Below are 20579 nucleotides of genomic sequence, written 5' to 3'. Positions count from 1 at the left end.
TTTTTTTTTTTTTTTTTTTTTTGCCAAGCAGAAAAGAAATGGAGCACATGTCATCTCTCTGAAAATGCAAAGCACTTGGATTCTACAGAACTCATTGTGTTTCCTTCGGAGTATACTAATTACGTTTACCCAAGCCATGTGCTCCCAGTTCCAACTGAGAAACATCTACGGTGAAAAAATTCTGCCATGGGGAAGAACAGATTGTGGAACCGGCTGATAAAGGAGGAGCTCCTACGGGGGACAGAGCCCAAGTGCCAACCACTGAAATTCCTTCTGTGTCTGTCAGAGCAGAGAGGTGATGATGGCAAAACAAGAGCTCAAACCAAGTAGAAATTGTTCTAAATTTCTAAAGTGCACGGGCATCTTTTAAGAGAAGAACATATACAATTTTATGATGCCAAGAGATACTGAGGTATCGTAATTGGTTTCTCATCTTTAGAAGTCCTAGCTGGGCCTGATGGCCATTTTGAGCAGCACTGTAATCATAGTGATGGTTACCGTTACACGCCAAATGTTCCTTAGTGTTAAGTCTCTTTGTTCTCAGTCTCACAACACTCCTCTAATTGAGGTATTATTCCCCATGTTAAGAAATGAAATCAATTTAAAATTAAATTGCTCACGATTCTATACCTGGTAAGTTGTAGAGCCAGAATACAAATCTGAGTCTACCTGATTTTGAGGCCTGTATATGCTTTACACCTACCTCATACCATCTCTCAGGGCCAAGATTGTGTTCTCTCCTATACGGCATCTCAAAAGAATGCAGCCTCCAATCAGAACAGGAAGTCCATCTACAAAAGAAAAATATGGTTAACAACATCCAAGGATCATTCCTGTTCTGACGTTCAAAGACAAGGTATCATTTGCATACATGGGCCTCAATCATGCAAGTCTCTACAGAAACAAACCTTAAAAACCTTTTCTGGTTCACAGCTTTTAAAGGCCTCTGATCACAAGATCCCTTTTTTTTTTTTTTTTGCCACCTCCTTACCTCTGTACCCTCTTAATGAAAAGAAGAGCCTAAGCTTGTGACTCATCATATACAAATTTTCTGGATGAGAGAACTGGGCATTCTGTTTCATTAGAGTGAAGGTAAGAATGAGCTTCCTAACCCAGAGATATGGAGCAGTGGATGATTCCTGCCTGGACCTGAGATGAAGTAACATTTGCTCTAAAGGGGTAATTTCCGTATTCCATCAAAAACCTTATAATGAAGGTATCATTAATCTCCTTTTATAAACCTCCATTTACAAACGAGGAAAACTGGAATGCAAAGAGTTAAGTAATTTATTTGAGCTGTAAATGGCAAAGCTAAGATTCAAGCTCCAGCATTCAGGCTCCAAAGTACAGATCTTAGCCACTGTATATTGTACAGTGCTTGCTTTCTAATGCAGTGTCTCATTACCTAGTAGAGATCCACTCCCAAGAATCTAAAGAGCCTAATCAGGGCTGGGGATCTAGCTACATGGTAAAAGACTGCCCTAGCATGTACAAGTCCCTGGGTTCAAGTCCAGCACAGCAAAAAACTAAAAATTAAGACAAATTGAGGAATGGGAAATACAAAAAGTATAGGCTAGGAGACCTCAAAGTATTCTCTGTGGGACGCAAATTCTCAGGGGTGAGAGGTTTTTAGCAAAAGTATATGGGGACAAGAGGAAGCTATTCAAATAAATTAAAGAGTTGTTCTCTTAAACAAAATGGTAATTATTTTCAGAGAGTTTAACAACAGCATGTGACTATTACAAAATCAGGAAGCTCTTTTTATGGGGGGGGAGTTATAAAGAGAAATGCAAGAGAGAATAAAACGGCATTCTGTGAAGTCCCACTGCGAGGAAGGTGGGGGCACTTGAGAGAAGTGCTATAAACCTCCAGTTCTCAACCTCCCCACCCTTACCATTTAGAGCATGGGCTTGGATGATTTCTGAAATTCATCTTTGAGCTTGATTTCTGTAGCTTTAATATAGCTTACAGGTTTCACAATTTTTGAAAAAATAGATAAGTGGATAGACAGAAGATCTGGCTGTTTCCAACAAAGAGATGGTTCCTAGATACCTACTCTGCCTCAGCACCAAGGAAGCAAATGCTTCTCGGCCCAATCCCATAATCTTTTTTTTTTTTCAGCTTTAATTGAGTTTATTGGTACATTTTAGGGATACAGTACAGTTATATTCATTGTTGGGATCTTGTACATCTACATGACAGGTCTTGGTTCTCATTTTTTTCCCTTGTCCTGCCCTCCCTTCACCCCCTCCTCCCCTCCCCACAAACACTTTAATTCCATCTTTTATCTCACATTTTTTTCTTTTCCCTTATTACCCTTCCCCCTACCCATCCCACCTTCCCTACACCTTTAACTCCTTTCTTCCCATTTCACAATGTCAGTAAACTTATTAGGATCTTATGTATTATTGCAGTTTATTCACACCAGAGAAACTATTCGGTATTTACACATGTGTGACTGATTTATTTCACTTAGGAGTATATCTTCAATATGTATCCATTTTCCTATGAATGAATTTATTTTCTCCTTTGTGGCTGAGTAATATTCCATTTCATAGAAAAACTACATCTTCTTTACCCAGTTTCCATCTGATGGGCAAATGGGCTGTTTCCAAGATTTAGCTATTACAAACTGTGCCGCTATAAACATGGGTGTGCATACATCACTGTGATATGATTCTTTTAGTTCTTTTGGAAAGATAACCAGTAGAGGGATGGCTGGGTCAAATGGAACCTCCAGTCGAAGCTCTTTGAGGTATCTCCATATTGATTTCCACAGTGGTTGCACCAGTCTGCGTTCCCACCAACAGTGGAGAAGGGTTCCTTTCTCCCCACAACCCCACCAACATTTGTTGTTGATTTCTTGATAGCAGCCATTCTTTGTGGGGTGAGGTGGAAACTCAGTGCTGTTTTCATCTGCATCTCTCGAATGACCATTGATGTGGAACATTTTTTCATATATTTACTTGCTGCTTTTACTTCTTTGTCTGAGAAATATCTGTTCATTTCGGATGCCCATTTTTGAATAGGGTCTTTATATTTGAGGGGGCTGATTGTTTTGAGTTCTTTAGATATTCTAGATAATAGTCCTTTGTCTGAGGAGCAGCTGGTAAAAATTTTTTCCCACATTGTAGGTTGTCTCTTAGTTCTGCTAATGGTTTCTTTTGCAGGACAGAAGCTTTTTAATAAGATGAGATCCCAGTTGTTGATTCTTTCTGCTACTTCCTGTGCTACTGAAGATTTGTTCATAAAGTCTTTTCCTATGAGATCCAGTTTATCTGTGGCAGGTTGAAATCCAGTTTTTCCAACACCATTTATTAAAGAGGCTATCTTTCCTCCACTGAGGATGGTCAGCTCCTTTGTCAAAGATGAAGGAGCTGAGTACACCAATCCCATAATCTTGAATCTTAAAAAAAGCCAATTGAGAATAGTGGCACAGTCCTGTAATCCCAGGACTCAAGAGGCTGAAGTAAAAGAATCACGAGTTCCAGGCCAATCTGGGCCACATAACGAGACCCTGTGTTGAGCAATCAATCAATCAATACACAAACAAAAGGCAAATAAAACAAAAACAAGAGGGGAAGACGAGCAAGCCGAGAATAATGAGGGTATATAGGACCGCTTGAGCTCTGGAGAAGACTGCAGCTCTCCCTCTTTGAGGATGCGACTATAACTCTCTCCCAGTACTGAAGAGCATAATCTGGCGTCCATGAGAACAGGCTGTGGGGGGCCACAGACATGCTCATCTCTCCCAGGGAGACTTGCAGACCCTCTGGTCTGTGGAACAAGCCATTCTGCGTATTTCCGTAGTATTCCATAAATTGTCTTTTTATAATTTTAATCATGAAAAATCTCAAACATACAAAAATTTAAATACAACACTTTAATGAGTTTCCATGTATTCCTCAACCAAATTCAAGTATGAATGCATGGCCAATCTTGTTTCATTTTGTTCCCCATCTATCTGTCTCTCTCTCTCTCTCTCTCTCTCTCTCTCTCTCTCTCTCTCTTTCTCTCTCTCCACTATGTTATTTTTAAGAAAATCCCAAACAACAAACCATTTCATCACATAATTTTCTCATATATATTGTATACCTCAAAAAGAGGACTCAGGGGCCAGGGATTTAGTTCAGTAGCACTGTGCCTGCCTTGCAAGCACAAGGTCCTGAGTTTGATCCCCAATACCAAATTTAAAAATTAAAAAATTTTATATAAATAAATATTTTAGGCAGGCAGCAGCACCACTGAGCTAAATTCCCAGTCTTAAATAAATATTTTAAAAGAGGACTCAGCCAGACGTTGTGGTGCATGCCTGTAATCCCAGCACTTGGGAGGCTGGGGCAGGAGGATCACTGTGAGTTTGAAAGGCCCTTAAATTTCTCAGAATCCTTTGCTACTGAAGATGATGATATTAAAAACAGAAGAGTATGATAGCTCTGTTTGGCAGTGTACTTCAAGACAGATTTTTATATTCTTTTGTTATTTATTTTTAATGTAATTTCACTGAGGTCAGAGAAATAATGGTCATAAGCAATTGAATCTACTCTCTGAAATTTGATGGCACTTTCCTTGCTCTACTTATATGGTGACTTTTAATGACCAACAGATATTTTATTTAAATGTTTTATTTGTTGAGTACAAAAAGTTCTCTTGATTCATTAGATCAGAGAGACTGAAGATTATGGCACTGGGGCCAAATCTGGCCTGCTGCTTGCTTTTGTAAAGTTTAATGTGAACACAAGCGCACTCAATCATTTAGCTGATCCTCACCGAAAATAGTCTGCCTTCACTTTAGTAGATGAAGCTTTTAATTATGTGATTTAAAATTTTATATTCCATCCTAATTTGCACCTGTTTAATCTGTGTTTCTGATACTGGTATGAAAAAAATGTCTTACTATACCTATGGATGTACCCATTTCTTCTTATAATTCTGACCAATTTTGGTTCATGTTTTTGGCCCTGGGAAGTCCAAGATCTTCACTCTCTCCATACTGTTGCCTTTGTACTTCTTTGGACTTCTTTCACTCTCTGTAGTCCCAATCTCCAAGAAACAAATTCCAAGCTTTTTGAGTGCTTCTCTTGTATTTGACTTGAGGAAAGTACTCAGTACATAGCAGCTGTTGGTAAAAGAAAAACTAGAATGTTTCTATGTCCTATTGGCAAGCTTCCTGTTCCACTCTGTAAACCCAGCTTCTTTCTTACCCCAAACAAAATTATCCTTACCCTTCTCTAAAAAGGTGGCTGATGCTGGTTAGGGCCATGATTGTGAGAAGGACTAAATTTCAGTGATTTTTCCACACAGAGTAGAACAAGCATTTGGAAAGTGACTGGTGGGATTATTGGAGGGAAGATAATTTTCCAGCCACAAAGACTGGCCACAGTCTGAATATTACTTGTCTCCTCTACTCTGAGTCCTATATCTTCTTCCCTTCAGAAGGGAAGACAACAGACCTGGAGGAAGAATCACACCTGGGCAGTGACCTCTGGAGTGATATACAGATCCCTATGGAGCAAAAGGAGTCACCTTGGGAAAGGTACAAGCTGTCTGGTGGTGTAAAGACTAGGAGGAAGAGAAACTACATTATGGTGTTCTTAGATACTTGCCTAAGTACTTTGTCAGTATTTTGACTATATTATCCAACCCATTTTTTAAAAATAGTCTTGAGGAAGCATCAGTATTTGGTTCTACAGATAAGGAGACTAAGCCCCATAACCTAGCCAGGTTACACAGCTAACCTTTAGGTTAGAACCAGAATCTGAACTCAGCTCATTCTAACTGTAGCCCTTTCCACCATGCCATTTTCTGAGACATTGCAACCACATGTAAGGAGGCAGGAGGGGGCTTAAGTAATCTTTAGGGAGAATATGTCTTTTCAGAGGCTCTGTGGAAAGATCAGTGGGATTTCAACTACTGGAGATTGGATAGATCTATTCTAGGCCAAGGGACTGCAGAAGCAAAGGCAGAAAAGCTCAGGAAGTGACTGTGGAACGGAGAGCCATGGGGTGGGCATAAGTTTGAGGTACAGGAAGTGCAGGGGATTGCAATACTGATTATGCCCAAAACATGCTAGAAACATTGCAGGCTGTAAAGAGTTAAACCCTCAAATTGACTCATTTTAAGAAATGAGTCTGACTGAAGCTTATGTGACTTATGAAAGCACCTCATAAGCACCTCGGTAGTGCACAGGTGTTAGCACGGCCTACCCAGTAACGGTCACGGCCGAGATCAGAGTAGTGGCCTGTGAAGCTGTGGGGTGCAATATGAGATAACATAATAGCTGAGGTTGGAGTAGCTCACATCCGAATTCCATTCCTATGACTAAAACTTTCTTGACTAGAAGGACAGATTTAATCGTAACCATATATTTTGTCTATTCTATTCCTAATCCAAGAATGCTCTGTCTTTTCCCTTCACAAGCCTTGCCTGCATAGTATCCATAGCAACTGCATGACTGCACATCCTCACACATGGTTCCCCTTTAGTATATAGTTCACTGTTACTCCAACTGATTACCAATAAAAAAATCAATGGCTTGGATTGATCCGGGCCTTTGCTGGTTGCTCAGCACTGGCTGTCCTGGCTCTCCATTTCTCTATTGTTTTGTGTCTGTGAGTCTTTCTTCAGCCCTGCATCATAACTGGGCAGGAGACTGGAACCTACTGCAGATGTCTCCAGTAGGTAGCAGAGAGGAGGCTGTAGATGTGGGCTAACAACATAAGGAGGACCTGCCCAGGCAGGGTCTTGCCACAGCAGCACAGGTACAACAGAAGAAATAAAACTGCTCCAGAAATCTAGAAAAACTTTTTGTGAATATTTTCAAGAGGACATATTTATAATTACTGACTGACTTACTCTCTCTTTACTGGAACAAAATATCCAGCAACCACAATTTAAAGAAGAGGTGTATTTTCTCTTGCATTTTCAGTCCATGGTCAGCTGGTTCCAGGGCAGAAATGCATGGTGGTAGGGTATGGGTAGCAAAAATCTGTTCATATCTTGGTAGCCAAGAAGCAGAAAGAAAAGGGAGGGAATAGGAAGGGAGACACACCCTTCCAGGGACAGGCCTCCTCCAACCAAGTCCTGCCTCCCAACGAACTCACAGGTAGAATAATCTACCTCTAAGCACAGAGTCACCATGATCCTGTTACCCTGCAAAAAAGTCCTCCTCTGTGTGCAACAGAGTTTTGGGAGGACATTCTAGATCCAAACCACAATTACAAATTTCACTTAATAGGGGTAAAGGAGAAAACTGCTTCCCTCAGTAGAGCAACAAGTAAGCAAACTGTGGCTCATTCCTACCCCGGAATACTAAGCAACAGAAAATAAATGTTGACAGCATCATTATTCACCTTAGCCAAAGGTTGGAAACAGCCCAATTATCCATGAACTGATGAATGGATAAATAAAATGTGGAAAATCCACCCACTCCACCCCTACATCAGGCCAACCCCTCTTGTCTGCCCCACCCCTAGCTCCACTGAGCATGAGTAAATGAGTATGAGCACACCCACAAGTTCTGTTTGTTCTCTGCTCCCTGGAAACAGCCTTCCCTAGCCACCCTTCAGGCCTATGGGGACAAACACTGATTATGCCTGGGAACAGCCTGTGCAGAAGGGGACACTGGGACAGAGAATTCTGGAGCCCTAAGTTTCCAGAGGTCTAGAGGGCTGTGCACCCTGTGGAGAGAGACGTGGACAGAAAAGAGTTAAGTAGATCTAAGTCTCAGAACGCAGGGCAGACCCCTAAGTGCTCAGATCTATAGGTGCACTGGATTTAATTAGCCATGGTCCGTTGCTCCCAGAAGTTTACAATCTAGGCAATATTATAAGACTTGGAATCTCAGCATTTCAGCCTTGTTGAACTTCAGTGAACTCAATGTACTCCCTCTGAAGGGCAGGTTCTGCAGGCTGATTCAAGAAGCCAGGAATGATGAAGATAGGCTACAACAGTCACTAGTTAGTGCCACATGCTGTGCTCCAGCAGTGACCCCAGAGCAGAATTCTGAAAGCTGGACTCCCATGTAACTCTTGATGATTACAGCAGTTTTATTTCTGGAAGTAGCCATGTCATTTCTGCCAACACCTAAGCCACCGGCTTGTCACGCTCTCTCGTACTACCTGGGTAAAAGTGGCTGCAGCTGAATTTCAAGGGACCACTGTCACTCTTAGCTCCTCAGCTTCCGGTGAATCCTCTCCCTATTTACAGAATGCCTTTTTACCTGCAACTTCCCTTCAACAAGGGCCAACCGGGCCTTCGTGCATCACATGTAGCTGAAGTTGGCCAAATGTTCTGCCTGCCCCAGGCCCTGACAAGTTTGGAAAAAGCTGCAAATTGCCTGGTTCCCTCTCTCAGGCACATATACCTTTGCAAAGAAAGCAAAACAAGGGGCTGGGAGGTGGCTCAGTGGCACCACACCTGCCCGGCAAGTGCAAGGTCCATCTCTCTCAGAAGTTTACAATCTAGGCAATATTTAAAGACTTGGAATCTCAGCATTTCAGCTGGCACCACAAAAAGAAAGAGAGAGGGTGGGTGGGAGAGGCTCTCTATATTATTGCAGGGCATGGAAACATAATATAGTCTATCTCCCTGAATGCACATTACCCCAAATTTACAGAGACAGAGTACCTCTTCCTTGACATGGCATTTTCAGTTCTGCAGCCTATAATTATAACCCCTCCCTTGTGCACTCTACTGAATTTTGCAAAGTGCTTTCGCATAAATTATTTCTTCTGTTGTGGCTTTTCTAAAATGAGACATTTAATTGATTAAATCTCCTTTATCATAAAATTTAATGCTATAGATTTCTAATTACTGATTTTATCTGGACATCAAATTATACTGTTGTGGTCATTTTGTTGTAAATGCTTATTTCCGTTATGGTTTCTTACTTAATCTATAAAGTATTTAAATTTTAAATAACATTAAATTTTCCCTTCTAGTTTTTTTTCATTGTCACTTCTGGCATCCCCCACCTTTCTCCTCGGTTCAATTTAAGCACTCTATCTGGTAGTTCAGAGAAGGCCTGTAAGTGGTAAATTTCCTCAGCTTTTATCTGAAATTGCTGTTTTTCCCTCACTCTCCAGTGAAATTTTAACTATGTATAGAATTCTAAATTGACAGTTACTTCTTCTCAGCACTTAGAAGATACTTATCCTCCTGCCTCCTAGGGAATAAGTTGCCAAGGGTTCTTTGTTGCCATCAAGAAATAAGTAACCTATTCTTCCTTCTGGTTGTGATATTTAAGATGAATCTTTGATACTTTGCATTGTGACTCTGAAGTGTTTAGCTGGAGCTTGCACTCCACTCTCCTGTGTGTGTGTGTGTGTGTGTGTGTGTGTGTGTGTGTCTGTATGTTTAAATAATGCTTAGGATTCACTGAGCTTTTTAAATATGAAAAATAGCTTTGATGAGAAAAATTCCCAGTCATTATTTCTTTTTTCTTTTTGTTTTTTTTTGTTTTTTTTTTTTTTTTTTGGTTTTTTGAGACAGGGTCTCACTATGTAGTTGAGACTGACCTGGAACTCACTATGTGGCCCAGGCTGGTGGCAAAATCACAATGATCCTCCTGCCTCAGCCTCCGAGTACTGCGATTATAGGGGTGGACCACCACACCTGGCTTTCAGTCATTATTTTTTAAATGTTATCTCTTCTCTTTTTTAAGCTCGTGTTAATCTTCTCCTTCCATCCTTCCCTTTTATTAATATTTATTTACTTATTTTATTCCATGTTTGCATATTGGTATTCATTTTCTCTGTAGAAATGGATTATATTCAATGAATAGTATTAAAAGTAATATTAAAAATTGGTTTTGTCCATCTCCTGAAATTTTTAATGAACACATTTTTCCTTTTTAGAAGTGCAAATAATTTTTTTCTGCTTGTTATTAACATGGTTTAGTGCTTTTCAAGTCTGCTTCTTTTTACAGTCTTTCTTCTCTTAGGGTTTTAATTTCTTTTTGGTATTTGTTTACACCTTTAAAAATGCCTACAGTCTCTGACATTACTCTATGTTATACAATTCTTGCAGCTTTAATGCTTCTGTTTTGAAGTCTATTGGCTTTTTTCTCATGTGTTTCTGGATGGGTTTTTAGCTTCGAATTTTAAGCTCATCCCACCAGGCTTCACCTGGGAGGATACTGGATAGTTTGGATGAAGAAATGTTCACTATGACCGATGGATGTGTTGCAGCAAAAGGATGCAGGAGCCACCTTAAAGATGCTCCCACTGAGCCGGGCACCGTGGCGCATGCCTGTAATCCCAGCACTCGGGAGGCTGAGGCAGAAGGGTCAATGTGAGTTCAAGACCAGCCTAGGGTGCACAATGAGTTCCAGGTCAGTCTCAACTACATAGTGAGACCCTGTCAAAAAAACTAAGATGCTCCCACTGGAAAAAAATGGAACGAGCTTCAGTAAGAATAACACCTGCAATTGATGACAACACATCACATACGTTTAAAGACATAAAGGGTGATACTTTAAAAACATTTATTTTATAATATTTTAAAACCCTTTATTGATCATTTTAGAGGATGCTTTATTCCATCTACCCTATGCCAAAAGGTAAATGAAGAGTTGATAAGAAGCACTGCTTGATAGAAGTGTTCTAGTTAGTAGATGGAGACGAGACAGGATAGATTAAGAAATCTTCCAACTTCAAATAATATAAGCAATCTTCAGTGACTGTCAAACTCACACAAATGGAGACAAGAAATAATGTCTGTTCAAGTGGAAATATACAGTCCCATTGTGCTATGGTTTAGATAGAGAATACCCTCCCCAAAGTCTCACGGGTCCAGAAGTGGGGTTTCTGGAAGGTGACTTGATCAGGGGTGCTCTACACTCATCAGTGGGTTGACTGACCAATTGACTGACTAATGGATGACATAGCTAAATGTACTGTTAGAAGGTGGGGCCTGGTTGAAAGAGGTGCACCACTGGGTGTGTGCTTCGGGAAAGTGTATCTCTCTTTCCAGCTCCTCCCTTCTCTTTCTGCTTTCTGGATGCCATCAAGTGAGCAGCTTTCCCCTGCCGTGCCCTTCCACAGTGTTATTTTGGCCTCAAAACCAGCTGACCATGGACTAAAACCCCAAAACTTAAGCCAAATTGAACCTCTCTTCCTTTAATTTGTGGATATCAGGTATTTTGTCCCAGTAATGGGAAAGCCGATAAATAAATATTATAACTAGTGTCACACTATAAAACATGTTTAAGTCCCACAAAGCTTAAGACCTTACACAGGAGACCGTGGTGGCTACACAATTAAGTTGGCTTTCTACAAAGCTGTCAATATAAAAAAGGAGGCAACCCTTGATAGTCAATCATTTCCCTATTACACACAACTGCACAATTCAAAAATATACATCCTATATTCTGAAGGCCCTATATTCAGGTGCACAGAATATGTACTTCACAGGTAACAATATGTGTTTTGCCCACTGGGTGACCAAATGGTGTTTTCAGCCATTTGGATGACAACTTTTTATTGTCACTGATTCTGTCTCTAGTTATATATATAAAATCTCAGCCTTAAATAACCTCATACAGATAAACAAACTAAGAAAGAAGCTTTAAAATACTATAAACACCAGCTTTTCTTCACGTAAGGCTTGATTTGGGGAACAACAGAATATGTCATCCAGATTTTCTATGAATCCAAAAGTACTATAACAAGAGCAGTCTAATTCTCAGTCATGAGGAACACAGATGGACGTAGACAGGCCTTTGGTGAGAAATAAAATCAGACTTTCAAGAGAGAAGTTCCCAGAAAAGCTCACTGTAAATGTTCTCTGTCATTATTGATATGTTGAATTTTATTAGCTCCTTCCTATTAATAATGTGGAACCTAAGCATTTTAATTAAAAATCACTTTGAATCCTTGATGCCATTTGTTTCTGGTACATTTAGTTCCTGGCCCTTGTATAGAAAGGCTGGGGATGAAAGGCAGAGTGTTATTATCTGAACAGAAATCACGCAGGAGAACTGATTAGAGACCCAGGTGAACAGGAAATGGAATAAACAGTCACTGTTCCCTAACAGGAAACCACTAATTAGATTTTTTTAACTCAGCATAAATGCCTCCTAAATTGATGTTAATACAGAACCTCACCGTATATTGATTTGATTTTCCTGATTCAAAGGATGTGCTGGCTGGATGTGTCCCTGCAGGCTTAATCGTGCTGTGTATCTTACAGCAATGGTTGTATTGAAATGTAAATAACAATGCTGTGAATCATCCTTTATGCCTGCAGTGGCTGGAAGTTGGTATTTCTAAGTTATTATTTTTTACTTTCTCTTGTCTTGGCCTTAGAAATATAGAGAAATGGCCAGAACTCATTCCCAGGTCAGACAAACAAATAAATCTGTATTAAATACACACTAGATCCATGAGATTAAGCCCTTGCATCAGAGTTGCAACTCATTAGTTAAGAAGCCCCAGCCATCAGTCTTCTGTCAGGATGTCAGGTCAACAAGCCTCAGAGTTGACACCAGGTCACTGAAAGAAAGTGCTACAGAGAACTTTTGTAAATAATCTAAAACCTACAAAATGTTAGGAAAATGTACAATGACTTCTGCTGTCTCTAACAGCAATCTGCTTTGTTTAGTTCAAAAGTAACAGACACCGGAGGTACTGACCATGAAGTGGGACATGTGCCCTCATCCCTAACCTTGAACACCACCTTCCTGTGCACTAGAATAGACAAATCTTAAGGTAAACTCCCTAACTACAAGGAATTGATACGTCTGGGTTAAAGTGACTGTCTTGTTACTGTAATTTGTACATGGTAACATGAACTGAAGAAATGAAATATAATCACCTAAATGAGATCATAGCTGTAAAACCTATAAAAGAGGAAGCTGCAACCTAATAGGAGGTCAATCACTGGCACTGCCTTTTGAATATGATCAACCCTTTGAAACAAAATAAACTTTTTTATTATTTTACTTCCATTCAACTAGTCTCTATGTATGTGCCACTTGCCAATTCCTTCTGCAACAAAAGTACTTTGGGCAGGTCTGGGGATTTAGCTCAGTGGTTCGGTGGCCTGCCTTGCAAGCGCAAGGACCCGAGTTCAATCCCCGGTACCAAAAAAACAAAAAAACAAAAGTACTTTGGGCAATTACATTATTCAGGACAGCATGGCCTTCTTTTGACAACTGCATCATTTGAGGAGAGAAGTCAGGAAGGATCAGAAGAGAGCCCGAAAAGGATATACATAAAGGAAAACAGAGAAAAGTAAATGAAAAGTGAGAAAACTATTTGCTTGGTATAAACACAGCAGAGGACGTTTGCAGCACTTGAAGATACAAGCCTGACACAACAAAACTCTATCCACCCCCAAAATGAACTGAAAGGCAACTAGACATATACTCAGAGCTAATATCAGGGTAAGGGTGGATAGGTACAAATCACTGTCCTTCCGTTAGCTTCAGTCAGAGCAGTCCTTTCCCAGGATCTTCCAGGCTCCAGAGTGATGGTGGCTGCATGATTTTGAATCTTTCCCATCTTCTCCCCCACCTCCACTCAACTTGCAGAAAAACAAAATCAACAAAGAAAACAAAGCCTCATCTGATTTGGATCTTCAGCAGTTCTAGAAAATAGAACATGATGACCTTCAAGTTATCTGCTAAGACTCCATCCATCAAATGAGTTGGAATATACAGAAAGCGACTAGAAGGGAAAAATTCTGCAGCTGCCACTACTTGCCTGCAATTGCAAACCAGTGACGGGGAAGAAGTTTAGGAGATTTCAGGAAAAGAATAGAGAAGAGCAGAGAACTTAGACAAGACACAAGCACCTCTGGAAGGTTCAGGTCCAAAATCAAATGCCAAAATACTGAGTATAGGCCTGCTTGACTTCAACGTTCACATCACTTTTTACATGGAAGGGGTATGAAAGTGTGACAGCAGAGGGCAGCCCCAGGAAGAAGTGCTTTAGGGGAGATACCAGATAGGAAGAAAAGGGTAGTACCAGATGGAGACAAGGCGGTGAGAAATAAAAAGAAAATAAAAGGGGAAAAAATTCAGAATCCTGCAGAAACAAAAGAAGAGTAAGACATACTGTTCCATAAATTTCCTGGAGACATGAAAGAAATGTCTGTCTCGGAAATAACAGGTGGCTAATGGTCCAAAGAATGACTCTGATAAGTCCAGCTTGGCCAGTATGTGAGTTTATTAGGGGTTACTTAGAGTAGTTGACGGCTTGCAGGCTGCAGCTCTACTAAAGCTGCCAGGCACCCTTTGCTAAAATACTGGTTGTAGGCCGGGCATGATGGCGCACGCCTGTAATCCCAGCACTCGGGAGGCTGAGGCAGGAGGATCACTGTGAGTTCAAGACCAGCCTGGGCTACATGGTGAGTTCCTGGTCAGTCTCAACTACATAATGAGACCCTGTCTCCAAAACAAACAAACAAAAAAAAAAAAATACTGGTTTTATAGGTAGCTTAAGCTAAAGTAAACAACAAAAAAGCAGAAAAAAAGACAAGAGTTCTTGGGAAAAGTTGTCTATCCTCTTTTCCCATTCCACCCTTACAGGGAATTCTGCCAGTCTCACTACCAGAGTCCAGCAGTGGTGGTGTGGCCTTGTTGTGCTGCACTCCGGCACACCGTCTCAGCACCTGGTAGGGCCCCTCAAGACAGCTAAAAGCGGCCCACTACAAGATGGGGTTACTTTGGCTAGGCCGGGAAGACTATCCTCCCTACAAATGCCAAACCCTCCCCGTGAGACTACCACCAGTAACACCACTTGTCACAAATAAACCGCAAGGGAGAGGACAGAACTGACATGAAAGGGTGCCCTCAAATTAAGACTCCATCCATGAAATGAATTGGAGCATACAGAAAGCAAACCACAGCCACTCAAAACTACTGTGCCTTAAAACACAAAAATACAAGAAAAATACAAGAAAGCACTATTGCTGATGAAAATTCTCTCAAAAAAACCCATCACAAAAATGGAAAAACTTTTATCACAAAACTGCAAACAGAATTAAATATTCTCAAATAAGTATTTGGGAGTATGGAAAATACCTTTACAAAAATAGAGACCAGGGCTGGGGATCAGTGGTTCCGTCACCTGCCTTGCAAGCACAATGTCCTGAGTTCGATCCCCGGTACCAAAAAAAACAAAAAACAAAAAAACATTGAGACCATATATGATATGGACCCCCCCAAAAAAGGAGTGATATAGTGGAAATTAAAAGAGAACTAAACTAAGGATGAAAATCAAAGAAAAAATCAAGTCATACCAGAAAAAATAAATTCGAACCTGCCTCCCACAGGTGTCATGAAGATTATCTCTGCAGCTTCCATGCTTTCTCCCTTTCCTCCCTCTTTCTCCAAGTCTCCAGCTTCATCCTACGCTGCCCCGTGTTTATGAGGATAAGCATCACACCACTTCACTACCAGTGAAGTCACCTGGCAAAACCACTCAGGATCCTGACCCTGGAGCTTCCCTATCTTCAGAGCAGAGCACTTACACAATACTAAGAGCATAACCATATAGCTTTGTTATGCTAAAAAGATCCCATCTGAAGAATCTCATTTTCCTTCTCCCTGTGTCCTGACCGCTCCACTAACAACTGGGATTTTCAAGTGTTGTGCTACAGGGGAGAAAAGGTACTATCTTCTGCCCATCATAGACTCGTGGTTGACATTCCATAACAAAGATTCACAACAATGAAAGAAAAGCATAATAAATTACTTAAAGAAAGTTTTACATAATATGGGAGTCAAAGACTCAGGGGAAAACAGTGTATTTTTATGGACAGTCAAGGTTATGATCTAATGTATCAAGTCCATTTTTTCCCCTAGAATCCTGGTGTGACACTTCTTTTGCCTGAGTATAAGACAAAACACCTGTCACATGGGGATCTTCAGGGATAAAGAGGAGGAAAGCTCAAGAATGACCTTTCTGACCCTCAGGGTTTTTTTTCAGTTTCTCATAGCTTAATACTTCAGGGAATTCTGCTCTGAGCCTTAATAGTATTCTTTATCACTTCTTCAACTCTACAGTAAGGCACAAATTATTCAGATAGATGAAGTCTGTCAAGTAGAAATATCCTAGATGAATTGCAGAAATATCTAGAAGCTTAACATAGAAGTGGAAAACTACACAAACTGAAGAAAGAATAAAAATCAGTGATAGCTAAAACTAAACCATTAGACGTAATTTTATATTGACTGCACTTGAAGCACTTAAAAATCAGTGATAGCTAAAACTAAACCATTAGACGTAATTTTATATTGACTGCACTTGAAGCTTTAGGAAAGCTTCTATGTGAGAATTTCCTCAGCAGTCTTTTTCCTTATCTCACCTTTTCCCAGTGTCTGTGAGGCCCATTCTTTCTTTCAACTCATTCTGGATCTTTTTCTCATTACAGTTGAAGTCTGATGAGCTGCTTCCTGGTTTGGTCCCACCACAGCTCTCATTGGAACTACTAGTCCTCTTGCTTTGAGGTCACCAGTGCAGGCGGCCTGCCCCACCCTCTACCAAGCATTTCTTTACCTCAGCCCATTGTAGAAAACCTTTGGCCTTCTGAGCTAATAAAACCTCATCATCAAGGACCTCAGTGTCCAAGGGCGACATCATGATTTCTGGGTCACCTAAAGAACACACCATAGAAAACTAAGATCTATCATTTATCCATTTCCCATAACCATTCTTAGTCTACCACCTGCACACCTTGTGGAAAGAAATGCCAGCCCAAATTCTGGGCTTTCCTGTGGGATTTACAGTATCTCTGGACATGTGAGAGGGGAAGCAGAGCATTAGGTCATGTTTTACATCTTTAAGCTTCTATTATGCTGACTACTGACCCACCACCATCTTCAGTGACTGATTCCAGAGACAGGAAGGAAAGTCATCCGCACGGAAATTTCACCTCTCTCCCTCTCTCTCACCTCTTCCATGCAATACCAGGTCACTGAAGTTCCTCTTCCCTCCAGGAAGTAAGTTTCTTATGTCACAGTCTCTTCCTTTCCTCATTTCAGAGTATTAGTCTAGTCCTAAAAGAGGAAAAGAGACTATTAACAAGTTGTGGAAAAAAAATGCAACAAGAATAATTTGAAAATTGTGTTTCACACACACACACACACACACACACATATAAATTGAATTTTGGGAAACTTTAACGGTGCTGCCAACTTTGGAAAAAGTCCTTCCAATTTACTGTGTTGACTTGGCATTGTACAGAAATGGACAACCATATTGGTCTAGAAATGTTAATTTATTTTATTTTATTTTTTTTCCATGTGTACAGGGGTAACACATCGTACTAAATATGTAAGGTCATATCTATGTGGGTTTGATTACAGAAACTAATAAAGTATTCTCTAAATAATGAAAAAAGAATAAGATAAGACTATAACAGCGAGAAGCAATTTAAATATGTTCAGGGACCATTTTCATCTCCAGAATTAAAGATTATTTTGATGTTACATCATTGCCTTTTCTCTTTTACTTTCCTTTTTAGTTTTATTTTAGGATTCCCTATTTTTAATGTTCATACAGAGATTTCTTTAACTGAAATACCGAATAGTTTCTTTGGTGTGAAAAACTATACTAGTACACAGGATCCTAATGAGACAATTAATAATGTGAAATAGGAAGTAAAGGGCTAAAGGTGTAAGGAAAGTGGGAAGGGTGGAGGAAAGGTAATAAGAGAGAGGAAAAAAATATGAGAAACTGAAGAAATGGAAATAAAGTGTTTGTAAATGGGGAGGGGAAGGGGGTGAAGGGAGGGCAGGGACAAGGGGAAAAATGAGAATCAAGACCTATTATGTAAAGGTACAGAATCCCAGTGATGAATGTAACTGTATTTGTATACCTAGATTGTACCAATAACCTCAATAAAAAAGAAAAAAACAAAAAAAGAAAATTGTGTTAGTAACTTTTTTCTTACTGCTGAGACAAAATACCCAACATCCAACGTTAAAAGCAAAAGGTTTATTTGGCTTTCAGTTTGTACAGATTTCAGGTCATAATCAGCAGCTCCAAAGCAGGGTGGCAGAGGCATAACAATCAATTTGTGGCAGCAGAAGCAGCAAAAAGCAACAAGAGACCTTAACATCATATTTCAGCCCCTTCCATGCTATCCAGACTACAGGGATGAGGGTGGGGCCAAACAAGTCCCTCGCGTGTAGTGGTTCAGTAAGCACACACCCTTAACCACAGCATCACACATTCCAGATTCAGCTACCTTCAAAAATGACTACATGATGCCGGGGATTCACTCAGTGGTACCGTGCCTGTCTTGCAAGCACAAGGTCCTAAGTTCGACTCCAGTACCAAAAAAAAAGGTGGGGGTGAAGGGAGGGCAGGAGTAAGGGGGAAAAATGAGAACCAAGACCTGTCATGTAAAGGTACAAGATCCCAATAATGAATATAACTGTACTGTATACCTAAAATGTACCAATAAACTCAATGAGGAAAAAAAGAAAAGAAAAAGAAAATGACTGCATTTTGAGGCTTTGTAGGGGGACATTGAGACACAAGCCACAGCAAAAATATTATCTCTAGGGACCGGGGATTTAGCTCAGCGGTTCAGTGGCCTGCCTTGCAAGTTCAAGGACCAAGTTCAATTCCCGGTACCAAAAAAAAAAAAATTATCTCTGTCTGGTGTGCAAAGCTAAAAATGTAAATGAGGATCAAATTGTATAATTGACATTGTGAAACAGGAAGAAAACCTCTAAAGGAGTAGGAGGGGTAGGGGAAAGGAAAGAAGGGAAAAGAAAAAATATGAGAAAAGGAAAAACGTGGAAACAAAGTCTTTGAAAATAGGGAAGGGTGAGGGGGTGAAGGGAGGGCAGGGGTATGGGGGAAAAATATAAGAACCAAGGTACAGCAATTAAACGCACAAGATCTCAATGATGAATGTAATTGTACTGTATACCTCAACTGTACCAATAAACTCAATAAAAAAATTTTTAATAAAATTTGATGATGCCAAAAATAAATATATTATCTCTGTTTCATACATAAAGCAGCAAGCCATCCAAGAGGCTCGTGTTAAACACTAATTAAAGTGCTAGAGGAGATTAGAAGAGTTCAAGGGAAAAGCAATCACTGGTGCTTAGATAGTTCAGGAAGATGATATAAAGTTTGTGGAATTCAAGCAGGGTTTTTGTTTTTTGTTTTGTGTGTGTGTGTGTGTGTGGTACTGGGAGTCGAACTCAGGTCCTTGCGCTTGCAAGGCAGGCGGTGGAACCACTGAGCCAAATCCCCAGCCTTCAAGCAAGGTTTTGAAAAATTCAAATTCCTCAGAAAAGCAGAAAAACAAGCTGGCGCTCCAGGAGGAAAAGTGAGGCGAGCAACAGCATGGCCTGTGTGAAGTCTCCAAGTTCACCAGCTCGGATGGAGCAAAGGGTTTGCTTAAGAGGAAAATACAAGGGCTTGATTCCCAGGTTGTGATGAACTTTGAATGCCAGACTAGGCACTGTCATAAATGCTGCCTTCTACATCCTCACAAATACTCAGTGAGGCAGCGATTCCCCTATCACCATTGTACACAGAAGCACTCAGAAGCTCCAATAGAGTAAGGGACTTGTGTACGACTGTAAGGAAAGTTAAAACTTTAAGTTGGAAAGGCCTGGGTTAAGGCTTTCGGCTCTCTAAGGCACATAATCACTAGTTCACCTCTTCTTTCCCTGGATACCTGGCCAGTTCCTGGGAAAAAACAGGAAGGACTTTGTTAAAAAGACCAGATGTTCTTAACATCAAGATAAGGAATGTGATGCATTCCGCCCCTCCCGGACCCCTGGCCAGGGCCTGGTTGGGACGTGACTGCAAGCACATTCACCTTTTTCGCGCCAAAAGTTCAGGTAGTTTTACTACCTTTGTCTAGAGAGCTATAAAAACAGCCCACCTAGCCCAGGCTGCTGCTGCTGTCTTACGCCCGGGATTGAGACCTGTAGCCGAAGGGATTGCTGAAGAGACCCGTGCTGTGTTGCGAGTGATGAACCTAATTCCTCCAACATTCCGGTGTTGTTGCCAGAGAGCCTAAGGGTAATTTCCCGGATAGAGTCCCTCTTGCTGTTAGAGGACTCTCCTCTTTCTCTGTCCTCTCCATTCTTACTTTTGTTTTCTGTATGCGCATATCCTTCAATAAACTTTCCCTTTTGTACTTATTTAAGGCTGGTGGACGTTCTTTTAGCGGATCGAGCCAAATTAATTAGGAGACCGTGCACGGCAAAGGGCAATAAATAAAATTTGTCCTTACAACGACCGAACAGCCAGTTATTTGCAAAGCCTCTATTTATCAAGTCAGGATTTTCATACAGATAAACTTAGAGTTATTGGCTAACACTAATTTTTCTGATGAGGAAAGGCTGCTATCCATATACAGGGCATTTCCAGCCTCCCATCATACCACAGTGATACATGCACATGCATGTTTATAGCAGCACAACTTATAATAGCTAAATTCTGGAAACAGCAATATGCCTACCAACAGATGAATGGTTAAAGAAAACGTGTTTTTAATATACAATGGAGTACTAATCTGCCATAAAGAAAGATAAATATGAATCATTTGTAGGCAAATGAATGCACCTCGAGACCATAACCTTAAGTGAAATAAAT

The 20579-nt window shown here is 40.5% G+C and overlaps 1 long non-coding RNA gene across 1 annotated transcript in view; it reads right to left on the bottom strand.

Annotated features, from left to right (window-relative positions):
- Positions 1–16987, bottom strand: part of LOC104866713 — a 26745-nt gene extending 9758 nt beyond the window's left edge. The window contains exons 1-2 of the long non-coding RNA XR_781513.2: positions 16901–16987; positions 704–791 (exon numbers count right to left, since the gene is read on the bottom strand). This is a non-coding gene — a long non-coding RNA (uncharacterized LOC104866713). The remainder of the gene's footprint in view (positions 1–703; positions 792–16900) is intronic.
- Positions 16988–20579: the final 3592 nt, after the last annotated feature.

Source organism: Fukomys damarensis, unplaced genomic scaffold (genome assembly GCF_012274545.1).
Source record: "Fukomys damarensis isolate Sample0158 unplaced genomic scaffold, DMR_v1.0_HiC HiC_scaffold_16, whole genome shotgun sequence".
Taxonomy (NCBI): domain Eukaryota; kingdom Metazoa; phylum Chordata; class Mammalia; order Rodentia; family Bathyergidae; genus Fukomys; species Fukomys damarensis.
Note: the sequence above shows the minus strand (reverse complement) of the source record. Positions and strands in the feature narration are given on the sequence as shown.